The sequence below is a fragment of the Sus scrofa genome, chromosome 4 (genome assembly GCF_054392235.1).
Source record: "Sus scrofa isolate SSC_HxYL_T2T_F1_AM1 chromosome 4, Sscrofa_HxYL_maternal_Yorkshire_Landrace_v2.0, whole genome shotgun sequence".
Lineage (NCBI taxonomy): Eukaryota > Metazoa > Chordata > Mammalia > Artiodactyla > Suidae > Sus > Sus scrofa.
Window position 1 is genome coordinate 113,959,174 of NC_139386.1, and position 8,110 is coordinate 113,967,283.

At 45.2% G+C, this 8,110-nt stretch overlaps 1 pseudogene; it reads left to right on the plus strand.

The window, feature by feature from the left end:
* The first annotated feature begins 4,278 nt into the window (after window positions 1-4,278).
* Window positions 4,279-4,695, plus strand: LOC146404198 (small ribosomal subunit protein eS21 pseudogene; annotated as a pseudogene).
* Window positions 4,696-8,110: the final 3,415 nt, after the last annotated feature.

The following is an 8,110-nucleotide window of genomic DNA, read 5'->3' on the forward strand; positions in this document are numbered from 1 at the left end:
GGAAAAAACTCCTTTTGGTTTCTTACATTTTAAAACTTCGTCATTCAATTATCGAAATGTCTCTTCAGGCTTAATTCTGTGTCTTTGGGTCAAGGCGCCTTCTTTTGGTTCTTCCGCTTGCTTCTCGGTAAACAGCCCTCCTCTCGCTTCTGAGCTCAGGCCCCTGGCGCCCTCAGCCCATCGCTGGGCCCTCTGCCACAAGGTGCCATAACAAAGCATTCGACAGGAAGCGGAAACAGCTCTCCTGCCCTTGATGTTCTCTTAATTTATTTCATTCTCTCCAGGCAGAGACCTGGAGAGGAGAGGTGAGATGTGGGCAGAGGGACCCCGGCCTGGTGTGCTGTGGTTCACTCTGTCTCCTTCTAGCATCAGGCTGCTTCCGCCTGCTAACCTTTATCATAAGCAAAAGACCATTCTCTTTATACTAAGGGGGAAACTCTAAAATTAGAGCCCTTGTTTTTGTCTTTTTTTGTCTTTGTGTGTGTGTCTTTTTAGGGCTGCACCTGCGGCATATGGGAGTTCCCAGGCTAGCAGGTCGAATCAGAGCCACAGCTGCCAGCCCACAGCACAGCCACAGCAACTCGGAATCTGAGCCTCATCTGCAACTTACACCACAGCTCACAGCAATGCTGGATGCTTAACCAGCCGAGCGAGGCCAGGGATCAAACCCAAGTCCTCGTGGATACTAGTCGGGTGTGTTTCTCCTGAGCCACGATGGGAACCCCCTAGAGTGCTTGGTTCTTGGACTCCTAAAGAATATAGATTATCCAGTTCATTTTTCCAAGCATGTTGTAAGTCTTGATCTGCCCAAGGCGTTACACCTCCAGGCCAGCCCTCTGAGATGTGGACTGCAAGAAGAGAGATTCAGAGAGGAGCTGAAGTAGTCTTTCCTCCAGGATTGATTCCAGGACCCCCTGCCGATACCAAACTCCAGGGATCCTCAAGTCCCTTATATAACATTATGCATTTGCATATAACTTAGTGTATCCCCCTGTATACTTTAAAATCATCTCTAGATTACTTACTGCAATGTAATAACAATGTAAATGCTCTGTCAATAGTTGCCAGGGCAGCAAATTCAAGTTTTGCTTTTTGGGGGCTTTCTGTTTGTTTGTTTGTTTCCTGAATATTTTCCATCTGATGTTGGTTGAAGCCCTGATTGTGGAGGCTGCTGAGAGAGAGGACTTACTGGACTGTGTATATGGAATGCTGTCCTCATTATATTAATGTAGGTTTCGGTAGCTGAAGGGGAGGGAAAATTCTAGGATGAGTTTAAAAGCACACCTCATAGGAGAGGCAGTGCGGTGGAGTGCTTAAATGCATAGACGCGGGATTCAGACTGGGCTCTGTTTCCTTGTGATTTGGACATTAGGTATCGGTAAAATGAATCTCTCCATCCTTACAATGGGGTAATAGTGGTACTCACCTCATAGAGTGATGGGGAAATTTAAATCTGTTGACATATATAAAGAACTTAGACTTTTGCCTATCTCATAATAAACAGTCAACCAATGTCAGCTATTTAGATCTTATTGGATTTTAAGACACAGAAGCGCCTTAAGTATGATTTAAGGGAAAGAGCATGGATTTTCAAAATAGACAGCCTAAGTTATATGATGTCGAACAAGTTATATGGCCACTGTGAGGCTGAATCCCAAGAACGAGGATGACAGTATCACAAGAGAGCCGTCAGAATTCAATGAGATACTGTGTGGGAAACACTTGCCAAAAAGCTGGGCTGATCATTCAGTTGAACCAATGTTTCCTCCCCTTTCTCCTTAGGTCAGTGACATGCTCTTTTATAAGCGTTTAATGTTATATCCTCAGGCAGGAATCTTAAGCTTTTATAATCCCCTAGCTGGCTGGCGCAGAGGAGAAACCCAGCAGATTCACCGACAGGTTCAAACAAGCCTCTAAATCTGGGGCTCGAGGCCCAGAGGTTCTCCCTCAAGTGCAGCTGGTCAGGGGAGAGTGGCCTTCGGATCTTAGAAGGTGAGTGTACACATCTCTCCTTTCTCTTTATTAACATTTCATTGTGGTCTGTTGGAGGCATTTGCATCTGCTTTCTTCACACTGCTCAGCCCACACTTGGAGAGAGTCGTGTTTGCATAAATACTAGCAGATGAATTTTTTAAATGTCACTTTTTCTCTCCTGGCACTCTGCGAGAGAAATGAGCAAATATAAACAGAAGAGTATCATACTAGAAACACAGCAGATGGGTTCCTGCTGGGGATCTGGACTTTCCTGGAGTTTACACATTGGGGAGATGTAGGATTATGACAAAATCCACTTGTAATGCTCTTGCTCTTTGTTTCTTAGGCACAATATTAATTGCTTAATGACCGGGCTTAATGTACACGTTCAGCCCAACTTTTCCCTTTGGGGAACAAGCAGGATGTGGTAAGCACTTTCTGTAGGAGGGATTCTCCTCGTAAGCCTAGCATAAGTCCAGTTCGCCTGAGGAATCGAGGGAAAGAGAAAAAGAAAGAGTTGATCTTTACACCACGATGCAAGGGCAGAGAAAAAAAAGGAAACACTTCATTTCCCATATCAGATGGCTTCCTGCTTATGACCAAGAGTTTATTACGCATATCAAAAAGTGGAAACAGCACATGCTCCCTGACCAGTCCTGATTGGGGCCACCTCAATTCAGACTGCACATCCTGAGAAACACATCCATACCAGGGGAGTTGATTCTGAACTCCAGTCTATACCTTTGGCCCAGACATAGTTAGATATTCTATTCATTCATTCATTCATTCCACACATTTTTATGGAGCAGCTACTATTGACTAAATACTCTATTAGGAGTGGGAATTTAGCAATAAAGAAGATTACGTATGGTCCCTGACTTCACAAAACTCAAGTCTAGTGGGAAAACAGATGGTGTTCTTATGATCTAATCATTCTACTATACAGGAATTTTAAAAAGCACAGTAGGAGTTCCTGTTGTGGCTTAGAGGTAACGAACCTGACTAGTATCCCTGAGGACATGGGTTCAATCCCTGGCCTTGCTCAGTGGATTAAGGATCTGGTGTTGCCGTGACTTGTGGCAATAGGTTGCTGATGTGGCTCGGATCTGTGCCTGTAGCATAGGCTGGCAACTGTAGCTCTGATTCAGTCCCTAGCCTGGGAACCTCCGTATGCCATGGGTGTGGCCCTAAAAAGACATGAATAAATAAATAAATACATTTTTTAAAAAACACAGTAAGTCAATAGTTTCTGTTTCCATCAGATATAATCTGTCCCAAGAACTGGCCTTGGAGAAAATGGGACGTGGAAGCTCCCTGAGGCCTCCTGTTGTCAGAGCCTCCCTGGGTCTTTGAGCCCTGCAGGGCAGAGCTCTTTATCCACCGTTGGACCTGGCTGATCCCTAGTCTTTTTTGCCTCCCCCCCGCCACCCAGCATATGGAAGTTCCTAGGCTAGGAGTCAAATTGGAGCTGAAGCTGCCAGCCTATAGCACAGCCACAGCAAATGCAGGATCTCAGCTACGTCTGCAACCCACACCGCAGCTCACTGCAACGCCAGATCCTTAACCCACTGAGCGAGGCCAGGGATCGAACCTGCATCCTCATGGATCCTGGTTGGGTCCGCTAACCCATGAACCATGAAGGGAACTCCCTGACCCCTAGTCTTTATGAGCTGTCCTTAGGGTCTCTCATGAGAATGCTGTGAATGACGTCTGGATCTCAGAGAAAATCTCACCTTTCATCAATAAGTATTAACTCATTTTGGCTTTTATTACAAGGACGTTTATCTGTTAGGTTTAACAAGGGAAGTATCGAGAGGTAATGCAGAGACCACAGCCTTTGAAATCAACTCTGGGTTCTAATCTTGGCTCAATCTTTACTAGCCATGTCCCCTTGGGTGAGCTATTTTACTTTCCTGTGGTTTAATGACCTTGCGAACAAAATAGGGAAAAGAGCACTTTACCTCTGGATTGTTGAGATTCTTTTTTTTCAAAATGATTTTTATTTTTTCCATTGTAGTTGGTTGACTGGATTGTTGAGGTTCTTAAATGAGATAATCTCTAAAAACTGCTTAGCATGAAGCACATTCTTCTCTGTTATACTCAGGAACTGTATTCTATATAACACACGATGTGTCTTGGAAAGAAAACAGCATTTGCATGAAATATTTAATGACAACCATACATCTCTGAGTTATTTGGTAAATGACAAATTATATTCATAGCTGACTCTGCCCATCCTGTCTAGCGCCAGCCTTTTCTGCTTCTGCTACCCTAGCTCTGCCACTCAAAACACACCTTGCCAGCAAGTGACCCAACCAGGGAAGCCCACAGGAAATCAGACTGCTCCAACCAAAGATCAGAAACACCCTTCTTTTCTGCACTTGCGCTGGTTATGGTGACACAAGGCGCACCCTCAACATGCAGAACGACGCGGGTGAGTTCGTGGACCGGTACCTGCCTTGGAAATGCTCCATTAATGGCACCATCCTGCCAAGGACCACACGTCCATCCAGATGAACATGGCCGAGGTTGACAAGGTGACACGCAGGTTCAACCGCCAGTTTAAAACCTACGCCAGCCCCCCATTCGCAGGATGGGGGAGTCAGATGACCTCACTCCCGGGCTGGCCAAGGCTGACGGCATCATCTCAAAGAACTGATTGGGGAGGATCACAGATATGGAACGTTTGTCATAAATAAATAGTGAAAATCAAAAAAAAAGAAAAAATCAGAATAAGAGTAAGATACTTGATAAATGTTTGAAAAGGAGATCCTTAGCCCTAGTCACACAGAATGTAGGCCCTGCCCATTTTACTGTTTTTTCCCCTTATTGCAAACAGTGTCTTTTCTTTTCAGGATGCTTGAAAATGTGGGCCTGGAGATGGAACTTTTGGGCCATCTTTGGCGGAAATATACAACCAGATACTGGTGACATTGCCTTAAGCAATTTTTTCAAGACTCCTGTACCAGAAATCCATGAGTCTTACAGCTCCAGAGAGGCTAGATTCCTGAAGAAGCCTGACTGGCAGTTCCTTCCGTTTGTCTGTCCTACGGATTCCTCCCAAAGCGCTCAGGTTACCGACCTGGTTAGTATTAGGATTTACCACACGGCTAAGCGATGAGGCTAATGTGAAAATCTCCCAGTTTTGTACATTAATTAAATAAAGACATGATTTTAAAAAACCGGAAGCACAGGTAATACCTAAAACATCAAGTTAACTCTGTGGATTCTCTATCAACGGTCACCAATTATGGTTACATAATTTTCCATATCATAACAGAAAAAGATATATTCAGCAAAAAACACTGTACAAAATTTTATATACAGAATGAGATCAACTGAATTAAAAGAATAAATCTGGCGGCTGGGGGGAATGGGCTGGGGGTTTGGGATGGAAATGCTATAAAACTGGGTTGTGATGGTCTTTGTACAACTATAAATGTAATAATATTCATTGAGTAGTTTTAAAAAAGAATAAATCTATGCCAATGAAAGCACTGGAAGGAAACACTAAAATGTTTACCTTCTGAGTGTTGGAGCTAAGGCTAATTTTTTTGTTTCTACTTTGCTTTTATAACAAGTGTGTATTGTTTACGTATCATCTCAAAAAGACGACATTGTTCATTTTGAAATGAAGACTTCTGAGGCCAAGAATATGGACTTCCCTGAGATGCTTTCCATGAATCATTTCCAAAGAGGATTTCCAGTAATTCAGAGGTTGGCCCAGCGGAGGGTCGGTTGAAGTGAACAGAGGCAGCCCTTCTCAGGAACTCAGGGGAGATCAGCAAGTTCGCCTTGATCAGGTCTTGGGCTCTGGGCTTTCTTCACAGAAGCTGTAATTGATCTCTTTCTAGCTGCCCAGCCTTGTTAGCGATCAGACCCCCAATTCCTCTTGAGATCAAGCTTTGCTCTTTCCAAGTCCCGGCATCTGCTTTTGCTCTTCTAAGGGAGACCAAAGGCTGAGCCCAGCCCCCATGTCAGGGTCAAGTGGAGCGTAACACCTGATTCTGCTGGCAGCCTTGCCACATTAGCAGTCCTAGATGCACCCTAGCCCTTGTTCCTTTATGTGTGGTTTTTCTTTCTGGCTTCTTGTGACTGTGTAAAAGCCTTTGAGAAGGACTCTGGGCTGGCTTGGCAGATCCCTATGAAATCAGACCACAAGACATGCTCCAAGGGCTCAGCCTATTCCATTCCCTTTTTACTTAGAAAAGTAGAAAAAGTGGGAGTCATGTCTTAAGCCACCAGGACACATGACCAGTGGCTTCTAAGCCAAGCTGATCCTGATGGGGCCTGGATCTCTCAGCAGAGTTACAGCCTTAGTGCGGCCTGGAGCCTTAACCTTGAGCCTGGCCATCCAGCTCTACTATTATGCTTCAAGATCAGATTTTGGGGAAATTATGCATTCTTTTTTTTTTTTGCTCTTTAGGGCTGCACCTGCAGCATATGGCTAGGGGTTGAGTTGGAGCAGTAGCTGCTGCCCTATGCCACAGCTATGGCAACATGGAATCAGAGCCACATCTGCAACCTACACCAAAGCTCACAGCAATGCTGGATCCTTAACCCACTGAACAAGGCCAGGGATCAAACATGCATCCTCATGGATACTAGTCGGGCTTGTAACCCGCTGAGCCACAATGGGAACTCCTGGATATGATGCATTCTAAAAATCCCAACAAAGAGCAAAGTGCAAAGAAGTCATTTAAACTATGCCCTGGCTCTTGTCACCCAGATAGCTTATGACCAGAAAGGGACTGGCCCTGGAGCGGTATCACCGTGTCCCTGATTAGCAGCCTTGCAGCAACCTGGACAAAGAATTCCAAGCCCTAGGACTCAGAACTTGTAAAACAAAGAGGAGAACAGTCAGGTGACTTGTCCAGCCGGGTTTTACTAGACGGTCTAGTGTTAGCAGGTCCAGAGGGGGCTGTGCTTAGCCTGAGTCAGCCAGGGTGTGACAAGCCACAGCACTGAGCTCACCTTTGCAAGTCAACTAAGCTCCCTGCCCTCCCCACCCCCCCAGCTGCTGTCAGCCACCTCTGCCAACTTGTTCATTTTGTTTCTATTTTTCTCCCTCTCCCCCTCTCTCTGGGCAGCCACCTCCTCTGCTATTTACCCCCCCACCCCAACACACCCGCTGATCTTCAGAGCTGTTGAGTGTGGTGACTCATTTGTTACTTAGGTATTTTGGGTTCATTACTCTTCAGCCACTTTACCCAGAAGAACCACACAGAGCCAAAACAGAGAAGAGAGGAAATGGGGGCGTGCAGATGGGAGGGGATGGGGCAGAAATCCAAGAGCTGCTATGGAAAAATTCAGCAGAGGTGCTGTTGTCAAAGCTCGAATTCAGAGACCAAGGCCATTCCAAAAGCAACAGCGGGAAGGAAACGGCGCTTTGATTAAAACTTCATTGAGAGGCCTGGACACACAGCCTGGAGTGCTCCCACGGGGAGATGGTGTGTTCAGGAATCCAAAAGAATCGTCATTGCTCTTTGGGAATATTTATGAGCAACCACACCCAAGCCGCGTTGACTCGGCCAAAGCGAGGTGCAAGAGTGCAGTTAGGGGACAGCCAAGTGCCACCTACAAAATATAAGGCAAGTCATTTGCCCTAACGTCCGCCTCCCACTTCCCAACAACCGTGAGCCTTTGGCTCAACTAGGTAGATTTGCTTTGTGGACAGTATCCAGGATGGCGTTGCTGCTGTCCTGAAGAGACAAACACTGCTTGTGTTGTGAACAGTGGGAAAATCTTATATTATGGGTCAGCCAGAAAATTCATGTATATATATATACACACACATATATATTTCAAGAGGCTCCCAGAGCGTTGTCTTTCAAAATTAATTTTCCTTAAATTCTTCCCCCAAGACTGCAGTCCATGATGCTTCTGCTTGCCCTGTAAGCCTGTCTTGTGCTAGTTCCAATCTCTTTAGCAAGAGTATTAAATTACTGTTTGTGACATTTGCCATCCGTTTCTAGTTTGGGACTTGCAAGATTAGCATGCTGGGAGATATTCATTCCTTTCTAATTATGCACTCTTCAATTCAACAGATATTTCCTAAATGCCTAATATTGGAGGCAGCTCTTCAGGTCCGGAGCTGGGGCATGAGATGGAGCAATTCCAGAAAAAGATTGTGAAC